Source organism: Ursus americanus, chromosome 19 (assembly GCF_024610735.1).
Source record: "Ursus americanus isolate L20-20 chromosome 19, mUrsAme1.1.p, whole genome shotgun sequence".
In the NCBI taxonomy this organism is placed as follows: Eukaryota; Metazoa; Chordata; class Mammalia; order Carnivora; family Ursidae; genus Ursus; species Ursus americanus.
The window spans coordinates 20,451,974-20,468,331 of NC_142145.1; the positions used below are offsets into that span (position 1 = coordinate 20,451,974).

At 38.5% G+C, this 16,358-nt stretch overlaps 1 protein-coding gene and 1 non-coding gene across 8 annotated transcripts in view; one reads left to right on the plus strand and one right to left on the minus strand.

The window, feature by feature from the left end:
* Positions 1-16,358, plus strand: part of LOC123787403 (uncharacterized) — a 426,574-nt gene that overhangs the window by 251,909 nt on the left and 158,307 nt on the right. The window lies entirely within an intron of this gene.
* On the minus strand, positions 1,818-1,945 carry LOC123787589 (small nucleolar RNA SNORA44). The gene has a single exon (XR_006778289.1). It is a non-coding gene; the product is annotated as a small nucleolar RNA SNORA44 (small nucleolar RNA).

Below are 16,358 nucleotides of genomic sequence, written 5' to 3' on the forward strand. Positions count from 1 at the left end.
TAAAAGGTTGAAGAAAAGAAGAGTCCATAACAGAAGTTTGGGTGTGCCAGCAAATGTGCTTTAAGATCATTGTTAAGTCCCTGGTAGTGAATTGGGTGTCAGTGGAGAATTTTGAAGTATTCCTACTTGCTTCATGGGTGTATTCAATTGTTAGATTGTTCAATCTCTCTAACGTTAATACATGTTGAAAGATTTGTTTATTATTGTGAATATTAAATGTAATAGTGTGTGTGTGTGTCTTTTTGTGTATTGGGGGGAGTCAGGGTTGGGGGGAGAGAGAAAGTCTTTCTAAAGTCATCTGTAAGTGAAATGTACCTAGGACATGACCCCATTCTGCTGCCTTATTTTAGCTGTATTTGTGTACAGATGGTATATATCCTGTCTCCGTTACTCAAGGGTACAGGGCTGTAACACATAGTGCAACCTCACAAGCCTCCTGATTCCTGTGAATCTCTCTGCCCATAAGAAAGTATTCTGATCGTGGCATGGACTAGATATCTCAAAGGAGACATTAATAGTGGAATTTCTACTTCAGTAGACAAGTGATGTCCCGGGACTTTCCAGAATCTCAGCATCTGTAATATCAAACTCTTTCCTCCTCCTCCACTGACAAATATGAGCACACCTCATCATTTCCTTATTGGTGATAAGGAAATCTAAGTCTAAATAAATCTAAATAGTTTGACAAAATAATATTTTTTGAGAATTATGTTAATAAGGTAGGAGGAAATCCTTGGATGATATTAACATTACTGAAGGAAGATAGAGCAGATTTTTAGTTTCAATTAAAAGCTAGTTAGCCAAGGTACTTTGCTACAAAAGAGCTGGGAACTAGAAACATTCCGCTTCTTGCTCTGCCACTGACTACCTGGGGAGACCTCGGGAAAGTCATTCACTCCCATTTACCTTTTATTTTCCAGCTTTCATGGAGGAATTAGGTGTTCTCCAAGGTTCCTTCCCATTGTTATATTCCCTGATGGCAACACATTCATTAACAAGTGCAGCAGATGGTAGGGTGTATCCTTTGCATATCTCACATTCAGAGAATAATCAGCATGGTTGTTCTTACGGAAAGCAGTGGAAGAGGGTGCCCTGTCCTCCTATGCTTTGTTAGAGCATTGGAATGTCTGTATCACAGGGTTGGCAGGATTGATAATGTAGTACAAGTCTAAATGGAATTATATATGTGAATAATCATATGAATAAAGGCACAAAGTGTTGTGTGTGTGTGTCTAAGATGAATTTCTGGATTTTGACTCATTTCTCCAGTCACCTCCAGGTGGGGAAGATTAGTTTACATTTTGCTGCTTTAATTCATCCCAAACACACTGAACACAATAAAACCAGAGTTAGAGCCTCTGCTTCTGTCCCTGGCTCTGGGCTGAAAGTGGCCCCACGAGAATTATCTATCCTGAGTTTATCTTCAGAATATCTGAATGATAATTTCTTGTTCGATATAAGCAGGCCTTTTGCTCAAATCATATGTCTTTTTTTTTAAGTTCTTCTATCTTTGGCTTCAAGAAATAAAGGGGAAAAAAGAGAATAAGGATATGAAAGGGCCCGAGATGATATCCTGACACAAGTTACAAAAAAATTCATCCAGGAAATGAAAAAAAAAAATGTATCAGACAGACACAAGGCAATTCATGACTAAGTCAACTATCCATTTGAAGGAGGATAATGTAAGATAGAATTCTATTTTATTCTATTTTATTTTTTTGCTCTAAACCAAAAAGTTGCTGTAATACACTCATCTACATGGAAGTTTATGGAAACACCTGGACTCAGGTAGGCGGCTTCCAGCCCACACCCTGAGCTGTTCTAGGCAATGTGAGTGGCAGTCACAAGTACGCTGACTTGTGCTGTCAAAGTCTCTCCAGGCTGCTCCCACATGACGTCGGAGATCCCATGGCCACGATTGGCCACAGCCCTTGGAAACATGCTGAACAGGATTTTATTTTTAAGATTAAAGAGTGTTCATGTTCAGGGAGAGGCTTAGAATTTTAAGGAACTTTAGATTTAATTTACATACTATTTTTAAAGTGACAAATAAGGAAGGGGCTGTTTTATGAAAGTAACCTAATACATTAGAATGCCTTATAAGTCGTTCAGCTGAAGTTTAGCTATCTTACATTGTAATCTGAAAATACAAGGGAAAGTTAAAGTCTAAGTGTGGAGAAAAATGATTTTTTAAAATGAAGTTTGGATAGTAATTTACCTGTGCTAATCCTTTCTTTCTCTTTAAGGCCATGAATCTGCTCATTATACTTTTCAGTTGGAAATGAAAATCATTTCTCTTCTTACTCTCGTATTTATTGTACTTTTCAATGTTAAAGCATTACAACCTTTAAAATGCCAAGCTGTGCAAAGAAATATTGCACCAAAATAGTTAGAAAGTGTGTATGAGGTACTAAAACATCTGGATTTAAAAAGAAAAGAAACATTAAATCAACTGTCAGACACTGTTTTATGTCTCCGGTGTTAAATACCTGGGTTTTTTTGGAAACATCTGGATGTTTCTTGGCATGTTGAAAAAAACTTGCCGGTGGTGGAAGGATCTTTTATGTTGTATCTGAATGCATCAGGATGGCTTCTGTGTAGGATCAGGGTTGAAAGACAATGATTGCTCTGATAATGAGGTTCATCTCTGAGCACAGAGGTTGGGAGAGAAGGGCTTTCTAGTTGTTTTAAGATCATTAGAAACACCTTGATAGTCATGCATGTATAGCCCTTCATTAACTTCTTACTTTTCCTAGTCAACTCATTCTACTTATCCTACAACCCCAACCCCAACCCCAACACACACTTAACTTTGCTGTCACTGGTGGTTTTTAACTGAGAAAGCTGATTGAGAAGGCTATCAAGTTTTCCCTATTGGTGTATGGGATCCATTTTAATCCTAAAGAAGAAACTGTCTGCTGGGGTGTCAATGATATTCGCCAGGAAGCTTCCCAGGGGAGGAGGGTGGTATCGAATTTACTGGGAAGCCATCACTAGGATTCTGTCACCAGGAAGAGATTATGAAAACATCTGGGCACCCCATAGAATTCACTTTCAGGGAGCCAGCTGGGGACCTGTAAAATGTTCTTCTGAAGGTAGCTGCCTGCAGGAGACTAGTTAGGAGTGAATTTCACTGGACATCCTACCAGCCCAGTGCAACAGGAGCAGGAAAAATTAACACACCAGAACCAGGAGGAGAAAACCTTCCTCTTTCAGGGTCCCTCATATGTCCTCTATTGACAAAATCAACATTGTGCCAACTGGCAAGGGAGAAATATTTCAGTATCACAAGCAGGCAGTGAGGGGTGGATTCGGAGCTGAGACGCAGTTAGCTGATAACTAGCACGTTCCTTCTTGTTATAGGTGCTGAAATCAGGTTTGAATGTAGTGGAATCAAAGAAAAAGGAATCACAAACCAGGACCATGTAGCCTTACAGTGTTATTCAAAAGATCAGTTCAATATTCACTGCTTCTGTGATTTAGGTTGTAAGATTTTTATACATTCTCTGTATCTTTGGATATAAGATATTTTCAACCAAAGGACAAACCACTGAGGACCATGATGGTACCATCATGATAGAAAATCAATGCCAGTTAGACTATGACATGTCATTGATTGGAATTTGCATCCTTGTTTCTGAGACATTGAAATGTAAAATAAGATCTTAGGAATTTAAGGTCTTTATTGTCTTAGAATCCATAAAATACAACTTAAAAAGATTAGAGCTTTGGGTAGCAACCTCAGTAAATGGTTTCTCATCTCCCTTTTTCCTTGCCCTTCTACTTATTCAAATCTTAATAATCTTTCTATATGTAGCATTTCTCCCACCTCCATGAAGATGTTGATACTTTGTCTTCCACTCTTCTTATTCCCTATAAAGTTGTCTTCTGAGTATATTTAATTATATTGACTCATATTATTCCCTAATTGTTTCATGTGTGATAGACTCATCTCCCTACCTCCATTGTAAATTCCTTGAGGAATCTTATTTGCAACTTTTATACAGTCGTATAAAAAGTCTGATTGATTTAATCAATAGCTCTGGTCAGCAAGGTAGGAACATTCTCAATCTAGGGATTAAATACAAGTAGCCCAATCATGTCAGTATTTGTGTAGATTCCTAATTCTACTTTACTTCATACTTCAAAATGTGGTTGGTTGAGAAATCTTGGTAATCATAAATGTTTACAATTAATTTGCACAGGAATTGAATTTCGGTTCATATTTTCAAAGGAAAAGCCAAAGCATGATAATATAAGATGAACATATGTTTGAACTTGGGCTGAATTGAGTGGCTCCTTTAGATCTTCTACAAACACACTTGCCCAAGTCTCTGGAATGTATTTCGTTACCTTGGAAATTAATTCAAGCTCAGTGCATCTTTCTTTTTCTGAGATCCAGGTCAAAGGTAATTTTCATCGGCCAGCAGGTGCAACTTGACACCAAGGTCATTTCAAGCACCTCTGTTAGCAAAGACATTTCCAAAGGCAGAGAAAGGAACTGTTATATGGCTTTTCTCACTAGAGAAATTCCTTGCAACAAGTCACATTGGAGGAAAACATATTTAAAAGGATATCATTTTGTAAGAACAAATTTCAAGCATTTGCAGTGGTGACGGGGGGAAGGTTGTTTTGCAGTTTAATTTCCTACTATAAGAGTACAGCTTAAAATCTGACAACTATACATAAACCTTCTGAAAGGTCTCTTGGACAGCAAAGGAGAGTATGGGAGCAAAAGAGGGAGAACAAAAATCATCAAGTGTTTCACCTCAGTAGTGAATTAATCTCTTAAATTACTTTCTTGCAGAGGCAGACCATAACTCTGGGGTAAAGTTGGTATTCCTCTGTTGCTCTCCTATTTTCCCCCATTAAATGTGTTGTTAATAAGAGTGGTGAATTTGAAGATTTGGGGGTGGGTCTTGTATTGCACCCATAATTTCATTGGACCTTCCTTCTTGCTGATTGTGCTGCTGGCTGCCCTATCTCTGTCCTGAGAAAAGAGGGTCAAGAAGTTATTTCTTATGTTATTTTGATTCCTTTAGCCTGGGGATTTAAAAAAAATGAGTATTTTGAACAAGCTTTATTAGAGTTTAATTTTGGGAATAGAAGATTAAGGATGGTGAGAAGCTACCCAAGCAAAAGCGATGCCTTCATTTCGTTCTGACTTGAATTATGTGAAAACCTTAACTTATTTAAGGTAAAGTTGTTGGAAGAAGACTCTGGATTGTGAGATAAAGCTCATTTAAAATTTTTTCCAGGCTATTTGTTCTAGTTCATCAAAATTTTATTTATTTTTTACTTGTGGTTATATTCTGGGTCACTATATACTACGAAGACAGACGGTGAAGCTGATCTCTTAGTTTGCGATACTAGCTAAAATGTCAGCAATGGCCCAAAGCTCTGTCACATTTCACCCTCTGTCTGTGCCTGAGATGGCCAGTATCTGACACCGACGTGATCATTCTCCACTCATCATGTCTTCATGTAAGAGATATTAGATGTTACTGGATTTTCCCTCAATGCCTAGGTGCAGACTCAGAGTCTTAGCACAGAGCCCCAGGAAGCCACTCCTGATCCGACTAGAGCTGACTGGCAGGAGGACACTTGTTAACTATCTTTGTAGTATCTAGTGAGGCATTTGGGGCGGGGTGGTAATGGTGGTGGTGGTAGCGGCCATGGTAAACGCTTCAAAGTTTATAATGTACTCTCACAGATACTATTACATTTGATGAAACCATTCTCCAGAAGAGGTGCAAATGAAGAAAGGAAATATGTATACTTTGCTTAAATCTACTCAAACTCAGGACTTTAATTTTTTTTCATTTTTGCACATTTCTTTGGTACTTTTGGAAACTGAGAGACAAAGCAGTCTTTCCAAGAGCTGCATTTTCAGGCCCCTCCATAATAGGCTGGAGAAAGAAGGGGGAATTTCTGAAAAAATACAACCACTGTGTCTTCTCCCCACTGCCCTTCAACACGTATTTGACGCACACCAAGTGATCATTGCTTGAGGACACAACACAGCCTATCAAAAAGGTCACTGAACAAATTGGTAGGATGTGAAAATGCCAGGACACATGGACCATTGAGTTGGGGGTGCATTTCTGGGTTCTCTATTCTGTTCCATTGATCTGTGTGAAATGACAGGCTTTTAAAGTTTTTACAGATTAAGTTTTCATACCCCGAATATTTCAGTTTCGAATAGAATACTCCTAATTTTAGTCTCCTATCTTTCTTGTGCTTTCATATCATCCACTTTACTAAGTTAGAAACATTGACCTTAATTTACACACTTTTTATAAGCTCCAATGTAAGGAGCATGGGGCTTAGAATAAAAAGACAGAGATTTAAATCTCAGCTTTATCATCTAAGACGATAGGGTATGACAAAGCCCTCTACATTTTAAAACTGCTTGTCATTCTTAGCTATTATTATTTGTGATAGGTAGGTGGGAAGGTTACTTTAAGAGAAAAATTAGAGAAGTCTTTCAAAGCACTTATATAGAAAAGCTATATATATTTTCCCCTACCCATTATAGGAGGTACAATTCTGAGCTTGTAAGGGCAGCTATCAAGGTGAGCAATTTTGCATTTGACCTTTAAAAATATAGCACATTCTCACAGAGGAGTTGGGGCATAAAATACCCAACCCTGAAACAGGAAAACTGTGTGGGTGATGATGCCCAGGGACAATCTATGTAAGGTGCAAGAAGATACAACATATACATTATGCATAGGAAGCCATTTTCATGCTGTCTGAAGCTCATTGCAGCATTTGGGCTTGTTGACTATTTGTAAGGCTGTCTCCTTCAGGGATAAATAGGGAAGTACTATGAGGCCATGTTAAATAATCCTTTTTGTTTTTGCTAGTCACAATCATCAGGCAGCAGTGGAATCTGCTACTCAAAATGTAAGTAAGATCAGTCCACTGAGTGTGCTGCCAAACTGCTTTCTAGAACCATAGGACACAGAGACAATGTCATGCAGAATTGTAAACAGCCATTAAATTAATTTCCCCCGTGATGAAATCAAATGAGGCACCAGAAGCAGAGTGACAAATCATTTTAGGATTGGAAAGGAAAACAACGTTAGCTTCACAGTGAATTACCATTGGAAAGCCATCTTTAGAAAGGTTATTTCGAGACAGGTCCATCTGAAAGCATATCCAAGTTTATATACTTGTTTGCGCATGTGTGTGTACAGGAAGAAAAAGAAGGAGAGAGACAGAAAGAGAGAGAGAAGTTGGGGGTGACGGGAGAAAGAAAATGATTTCTCCCAATCTGTAACCACACAAACACACACACACACACAGACACGCAGACATACACAACTTTTGTCAGCAGTCCTCCTAAATTGCTGCCTTAAAACTATGTTCTTTCAATTACTCATATATTCTACTTAAATTATGATTTCAGAAGTAGAGATTTTTGGGGGATAATGAGATGTACTAATAATTTATGGCAACATTACCCAGTTCTGTCTCAACTCATTTCCTTCTTGTTTCAGAAGGTAACATCCCATAATAGAAGGGATTATCAGAAAGCTTTGTATTAACATGTCTAGAGAGTATCCAGATTGCCCAATGAATATTTTTCAAGGGTTAATTTCTTTTTCTCCATGACAATATACCTACTAGGAGCAAGCAGCTGGAAGGATAAAACCCCATGATGATCAACTCTGTTCAAGGCCCCAGGGTAGCAGGATTCCAAACTGGTAGTCTTGCAGAGGCCATGGGAAGTTTGAAGGGTCAGAATGACATGATCTGATACACATTTAAGAGATCATTGTGCCCTTTGACCAATATCTCCTCATTTTCCTCACTCCCCAGCCCCTGATAACCATCATTCTATTCTTTATTTCTATGAGATTGGCTTTTTTAGATTCTGCTTACAAGTGATATCATACAGTGTGTTTCTCTGACTTGTTTCACTTAGCATAATGCCATAAAGGTCCAGCCCTGATATGGCAAATGGCCAAGCAATATTCATATATAGTGAAATGTATATATACATATAATGATAGTGATAAATATATGATATATATTTATGATATCACTATATCTATTTATCTATATATCACTATATGATAGTGATATCATATATCAATCACACATCACATCTTTATCCACTCATCCATTGATAGACATAGGTATTTCCATTTTTGGCTAAACATGAGAATGCAGATATCTCTTTGATATCCTGTTTTCATTTTCTTTGGCTCTATACCCAGAAATGGGATGGCTGGATCATATGGTTGCCCTATTTTAAATTTTAAGCAGCTTTTCCCATAGCGTGCGCCCCAATTTACATTCCTACCAACAGTACAAAAAAGTTTTCATTTCTCGATAGCCTTGCCAACACTTGTTGTTTCTTGTCATTTTTATTGTAGTCTTTCTAACATTTTACTGATGATTAGTGATGTTGAGCACCTTTTCATGTAACTGTTGGCCATTTGTATATCTTTTTTGGAAAAATGTCTATTCAGTTCCTCTGCCCATTTTTAATCAGATTGTTTTTTTGCTATTGAGTCATTTGTATTTTTTATATATTTTGAATATTAACCCCTTATCAGATATATGATTTGTAAGTATTTTCACTCATTCCATTCGTTACCATTTCATTCTGTTGAAGGTTTCCTTTGCTGTGTAGAAGTCTTAAAATTTGATGTAGTCTCACCTGTTTTTGCTTTTGGTGTCATATCCAAAAAAATCATTGCTGACACTAATGTCAAGGAGCGTACCCCTATGTTTTCTTCTAGCAATTTATGGTGGTCTTACATTCAAATCTTTAATCCATTTTGAGTTAATTTTTGTGTATGGTGTAAGATAGGCATCCGGTTTTATTATTTTGAATGTGGCTGTCCAGTTTTCCCACTATCATTTATTGAAGAGACTATTTTTTTCCCCATGGTTTATTCTTGGCCCCCTTGTCAAAATTTAGTTGATTGTTATGTGGGGATGTTTTGGGTATCTTGATTCTTTTCTATTGGTCTGTGTATCTGCTTTTATGTCAGTACCATAGGGTTTTGATTAGTGTAGACTTGTAGTGTAGCTTGAAGTCAGGAACTGTGATACCTCCAGCTTTGCTTTGCTTTCTCAGGATTGCTTTGACTGTTCAGGATCTTTTGTGGTTCCATACAAATTTTAGGATTGTTTTCTCTATTTCTGTGAAAAACACAATTAGAATTTTGATAAGGATTGTATTGAATCTATAGATGGCTTTGGGTAGTATGGATAGATATTTTAACAATCTTAATTCTTCCAATTCATGAGTATGGGATATCTTTCCAGTTGTGTGTTTGTGTGTGTGTGTGTGTGTGTGTGTGTGTGTGTCTTCTTCAACGTCTTTCATCAAAGAATTATAGTTTTCAGTGTACAGCTCTTTCACCTCCTTGGTTAAGTTTATTCCTAAGTATTTTATTGTTTTTGATACTATTGTGAATGGGATTGTTTTCTTTATTTCTTTTTCAGATACTTCATTGTAGTTAAAAGATAAATAAGTACTGTATTTAATGGACAGCATTGTGATTATAGTTAACAATAATGTATTATATATTTGAAAGCTGTTAAGAGAGTAGATCCTAAATGTTCACATCATAAAAAAGAGATGGTAATTATGTGATGTGATGGAGATCTTAGCTAACACAGTCGCGGTAATCACTTTGCAATGTAGAAATGAATCAGTTCAACACATTGTACAACTTAAACCTAAACAATATTATATGTCAGTTATATCTCCTTAAATCTAAAAAACTAGAGATCACTGTGGCTGCTTTGTGGAGAAAAACCATTAGAGGGAAAAAGGTGCAGCAAAGAGAGCAGTTAGTAGGGTGTTTTCATATTCCAGTTGGGAGACTCAGACTTGGATTGGGTGATGCACATGAAACTGATTTGAAATGGTTAGATCCTGAATAATTGTTGGAGGCTGTGCTGCCAGGACTTGCTAATGGTTTGGAAGTGAAAATAAAGGAAAGGGAGCAATCAAGGTTGCCTCTTAGGTTTTGGAATTGAACAACTGGATGGGTGGTGGTCCCATTTGTTGAGATGGGAAGAGCTTCTGGAGAGGGATGGATTGGGTGGGCTAAGCAGTTCTGTTTGGTGACATTGAATTTCAGATGCTTATTAAACATCCAAATGGAAAAGGCAGTAGACAGTTTTATATCTGATTTTAGTGTGTCTTAGAATTCTGAACTTTCACTGCTTTATAAAAGTAACATTAATTAAGTTGGGATCTGGCAAATAGAAAGTAGTTCACAGCTCAGTAAAATTTGAGTTCTTAGATTAGCATTCAAGACTTCTCTTTGCCTACTTTCTTAAACTCATCAATCTCTATTTCTCTTTCATGGTAGATACAATAGGAATACCAAGTAATTTATAGTCCCCCAGACACACTATGATGACATACATTTCCATGACTTTGCTTGTGTTCCAAATTGCAGTTCCCTTTTTCCCTCTTTCCATCTTGGCTAATTCCTAACACATCCTTTAAGACTCTATTTTGGTGCCATGTCATCCTTGAAAACTTCCTTAACCATCCTAGAGGATGATAGAATCTTTTGCTGCATGTTGGCATTCAAGACCTCCATCAACTGTAACATTTGTCATGTAGGATGATAGCCATCCAAATGTCTGTCTTCTAGACTAAACTGAGAACTCTTCCTAGTCAGAAGTTGTCTTATTTTTGCACCAGCACCAATCAGAATGACTGGAATTAATAGATGCTGAAACTGCTTGTTGAATGAATAAATATTTCCTTAAGAATCTTAAACCTGTATGAGGAAACTGTAGTGTAGAAAAATCTACACAGTTTAGATCCTTGGAAATTCTTTGAGTAGACAGGAACAGGGGAGGACAGGTAAGAAGACTACCTCTTACAGAGAATTATTTAAAAGTGTCCAGAATGTGTCCTTGTACAACCTTTACTGATTTATTTCTTGAGGGTTTAGATTTCCCTCTTACTTAGGTTCTTTTGAAAAATGTGCATTTCAGGGGGAGAGAGTAACCTGTTAAAGTATTACGTAAAAGGTAAGGTCTTACAGTAGAAGGAACAGAGCCAGGAGTCTAGACTTCTGGGCTACATAGGGTCCCAGTTCTTTCCCTAACATGATGTGGAAACTCAGCCTAAGTGAGTGGCAGTTATGGGGAATACTGTCCCTCTCCAATGTCAGCAAGGAAAGTAATTGCTCAGAGAGACAAAGCATATGATTAAGTGGCAGTATTATAAAATACTCTTGAAAGACTTGAGGTGATAGTAAAAAATGCATGCAAAATAGGATATGAAGAAACAATTATTACTGAGAGGGGGTAAGATGGTACAAGTGATTTTACTGGAGAATGATCTTTAAAGAAAAATAGTTCTTACTGCTGTCAGCCGACCATAGTCTAGAGGACATTATCCTTTGAAAAAAGCAGTCCTGATGCCGAGAATTTCCTGTGTTCTATGTTCCTTGGTTTTCAAAGGGAACCTAGCCAAATGCGAGGTACAGTTTCCAATCCCCATGCTTAATTGATAGCTTTGACATGGATTGTGTTCTGAATTTCCTAATAGTCTCAGGGAGGATTTGTTCAATCATTCAAGTTTCCATGCCCAAACTGATTTCCAGATGCTGAAAGCTTATAGCCAGCTCATTCCTTGTGCAATTTTGAGACAAAGTTGAGTATTATCATTAGTAATACCATATAATGGGACCATTAAGAGTCTTGGCACCAACCTCTCATTCATTTTTAATGTCACAGGAGGGAGATTCATTCAAACTCCTGCAGAGCTGCTTAAGCCCTGTATCTTTCAGAGGGAAGCAGAAAGATTGCTCTAATGCTGTACTCTGTAGTGGGTCTGTGGGGATCTCATGAGCAGGACCTAAGCAGAGCCTTTTAGCCTTGACACCTGAACCTGTGTTATAAGACTATTCGTATTTCTTAGTTCTAGGAGCCCTGGGTAGCTTTTATGTGTCAAAATATAACGACTGGAGCCTTATCCCCAAGGGAATGAAGAGGGAGCAAAGATAAGCCCTTTCTGTGATGCAGAGGCTGAAAGAAGGAAAGAGAAATGCTTGTCTTTCTGGTATCCAAGACCTTATATTCCCAATTCCGGTCTCCTTTCACAGCTTTCTCCCCTTATTGCCTTCCGACGTGAATTCTCTGCTTCAGCCAGCTTGGTCTCCGCATTGTCCCTCAAATATAAATTTCCTGTTCTCCCCTTATTAGCTTTCCAAATGCTATTCCACTCACTGGAAATGCACATCTCTTTCCTCTCCATTTATTTAAAATCACCAAATCATTTGACGGCTGGCTGTCATTCTATCTTCTCTGTAAAGCCCTCCCTGTTGCCTGAAATCAGTAATCCACAAAGCCCCTCCTCTCTCCATCAGGAATCTTTTTTAGGTAGTACTTACGGAGGCCTTCCTCTGTGCGGGGTTAGTGATAAAACTGTGAGCAAGTCAGACAGGCCTTTCTCTGTCATTAAGGGACTCTCAATCTTGTGGGGTGGAAAGATGTTAATTAGTTATCAAGTGATAGCCAATATTAATAGTGTTTACTATGTTCCAGGAACAACTTCTGATATAACTTTGGTTAATCCTTAAGATAGCTTTATGGGATCTTGTGTTATAGCTTAAGAGAGAGCCTCTTTAATTTTTTTCCATTTAATGGATGGGAAAATTGAGGCTTAAAATGGGATTAAATCACTTGCCCAGGGCCATCCAAATATTGGAGCAGTTTCTGAACTCAGGCAGCCTTACCCACTGAATACATCCCTCCAGGCCTCCAACTCTTTTACCTCTACCTTTACCTTTATTGACTGCCTTGTGTTGTAACTGATTCCTATGTATACGTACCTTACCTCCTCGACTCCATTACAATGCAATGTCTGTGAGGAAACCGACCACGTCTTGGGGACCAGTTAGAACACAGGCTTTAGAAACAGACCTGCATTTAAAACCCTATGTGTGACCAAGTAAGATTAATCTCTCTGATCTTCTGTTGCCTTATTTGCAAAATGGACAAAATAATAACTGCAGGGGTGATGAGGGATTAGCTAAGATAATAAATGCGGAGCCTTTGCACAGTGCCTTGAACGTGTCTAGCCTCGGTAAACGGTAGCTAATATTATTCTTTGGAGACTCCACCCTTTGACTATCAGCACAATGCTTGACATGGCACTGCAAACATTTTTCTTAAATAATTGAATATAGTGAAAACCTAAAAATTCAAAATAACCCTCAAGAAAGCCCCTTTGACAGCTAATTTTTATTGAAGGATATCTTTGTAAGATGCAGTTTTATTATTTTAAGGTACATAAAATGCCACAAACCAATCACAAAGTACAGAACATTTGAAAAGTGCAAGTATTGGGTGCTTGGGTGGCTCAGACAGTGAAGCATCTTCCTTCGGCTCAGGGCGTGATCCTAGGGTCCTGGGATCGAGTCCCGAGTCAGCTGTGTCCTCAGAATCTACTTGAGATTCTGTCTCTCCCTCTGCCCCTCCCCCCATTGTGCTCTCTCTCTCTCTCTCCCCTTCTCTCTCAATAAATAAACAAATAAAATCTTTTAAAAATAGTGTATTTGATAAGGACTTGGTTAATTGTAAGTGAAAATTTGAAAACATACTTTGATATAAATTTAATGATATTAACCATTTTTTCTTAGTACATAATACTTTTGATTATGTATTATTTACCCAAAAATTCTATAAAGTTGTTTTTCAATTTGTATTCTATATTACAAAATTATTTAATGAGCACATAGTATGTGCAATGTATTCAAGAAAATGACAAACGTGTGTGTGTGTGTATATATATATATATATGTATATATATATATATATACACATTTTTTTTTAAATTCTGGTAGATTTAAAGTTTCCCAGATTACTGAATTGTGAGCTGCATTTGCATTTTGTTGTGACCCTGCCTTCAGCACACCACCTGCTTCAAATTTCTCTATCGTTACTTTGTGCTTCTTTATCATTATCCTGTGCTTAGGCTGAGCACTCATTTGCTGGGGAATTTTTTTCTGGGTCTGTTTCATCCTCATCGTTAGGCCATGTCTTGATACCTGCATCTTGGAGAGTTGTTTTCTACGTGGTGGTCTCAGGGCAGCAACACTGAACAACGGAAGCTACAAAAGTTGTAAGACCACATGCGACCGAGGCTCAGGAATCACAGAAAGCCACTTTTCTCCCATGCTATTGGCTAAAACACACCACCACCAGACTCAATTCAAGAAGAGGAGAAAATAGCACTGCTTTTGATGGGAAGAGTGGCAAAGTCACACTGCAAAGGGATGTGCTCACAGATATGGAAAAATTGCTTGTGACTCAGTGCTTGAGGACCTGGTAGGGAAAGGGGGGTACGGTTTCCATTGTCCCAGTCTAGCCTCCGCGTTAGACAGGCTCTGTGTCCCTGGTATCTGGCGTGGGACTTTTTCAGTGACCCTGTCCTTCTCCCATCTTTCTCCAGGGTGGAGAGTTTTTCCATTTTCCCTTCCCACAGCCACCTTGAGTCTTCGCTTTTGTGTTGGCAGGAACAGGCTGGAAAGTCATTCCTCCAGCAACTTAAGGCTTTTGTTTCATCATGGAAAAGGAGCAAGATGGTACTTGGGGTATATTCTAGGGCCAGCCACTTCCCAAACCCAGGCCTGAACAACAGTGAAGGCTTTCTGTTGCTCCCGATCTTTCTTGAGATCACTGATGGAGGTCCCGCCAGTGGGTGTGCAGCTCTCAGAGACTCTATGTAGAATCTCACACGAGCTCACCTTCAGTCTTTAGCCGTTAGTTAAAGCTCCTTCTTACTCTCCTATAGGGAAACCCCATTTTCCTGGTTTTCCTCCTGTGCTGTGAGTCAGCGCTTGTCTCCCATCTTTCTGTCCATGGAGGTGCCTGTCTTTCCTTAGATTTCAGGTGTGACTTTAACTGCCCGGTAGGTTCAATAAAAGCTCAAATTTTGTGGATTATCCATAGTTTTCTTGTTGTTAAGAGTGGGAGTGATAATCTTTTAAGATTTCCACATCCCCAGTGGAATGTCACATCACTTAATTGAGAGAAAAATAAAATCATGCAGCCTTGAGTAAAGGATGCCTGTTTAACGAGTTCTAGGGGATAAAGAAGCATCTTAGAATTGTAGTACAGGGTGAATTTGGTTGCAAAATCTGTAAGGGGAATGGCAAAAAACAAAGCTACATGCTCTGAACATGAGCCAAATATTAAAAAACCAGCATCAGAAAACCTGAAGGGGGAGGCACAGGTTATGGTAAGATGTCCTGTTGTCCAGGTGAGTCAGCAGTGATGAATGGGGGGAGGAAAGGTCAGGAGTCATTTCAAATGGCACATCCATGTGTTTAGGTGCATTGATGTCTGTGAGGGAAAAACACTATGTTTCAATTGTGAGGAGACTAAGAATCAGGGATTTAAGAGATTCTCAGGAAGGGAATTGCTTAGTACTTAGAATGTATGGACATGAAAGCAGAAAACAAAATCAAACAAGGCAAACCACCTAGTAGTTCAGAAAAGAACCAAATATGGTATCTGGCTGGTGATAGCATGCCTGAATGTTAAAACTGCCTCTTATGATAATAATTTATAGTTAACACTATTATAGCAAATACATATAATATATGTAAAATGACTTTGTCAAACATAGAGTAGCATAAAAATGTGAAGTATTAGGATTATAAATATTACCTTGTTTAGAAATAAACATCACTCGGTATGTGTCTCAGAATGAACTCAAACAGGTATGGGTAATAGGGGCTTTACGAAAATCCTGATAATGCTGATTTTATTTCTGGTAATTTAAACTGTTCCTGATTGGCTGCCTGATGTCCTGCCTCCTCCATGAAGCTTTTCCTGACTCCTTTGACCAGTAGTGATGATGCCCAATTTCTCCGAATTCTTCTTGAGCCTGTATCCCTCCACACAGCACGAAGCCATATACCGTGTGGTAGGACGAGATTTTGAAAGCTCTATTTTCTCTGTTCTTCATTGCATTTCTTCTCTCTGTCCAGACAGACATTAATCATCCACTGCCTTAGGGAAAGTCTGTCACAGCAGAAACAGAAGTGTCAAATTCTTTGAGCTTTAAAGTTGATTTCAGAAAATATTTGGAGGAATACCTGATCTAGTTGTACATCCCTGTATGAGAGTTTAATCAAACCCTGGAGTTCGTCTTGTCTGCACTTGGGTGAACCAGTCTTTACTTGAGTGAACACTGTTACTTACCTCAGCTGTGTCGGTGGACTATGTCGTTGTTCTCATTGCTGATCAGTAAAAACTACAGCCAGCAGGTCCAGTAATGCCCCAGCAGGAAGCACACACATGTGGGCCTCAGGTTTGCTCAGCCTATTTTCTAAATCTCTCCAACTGGACAG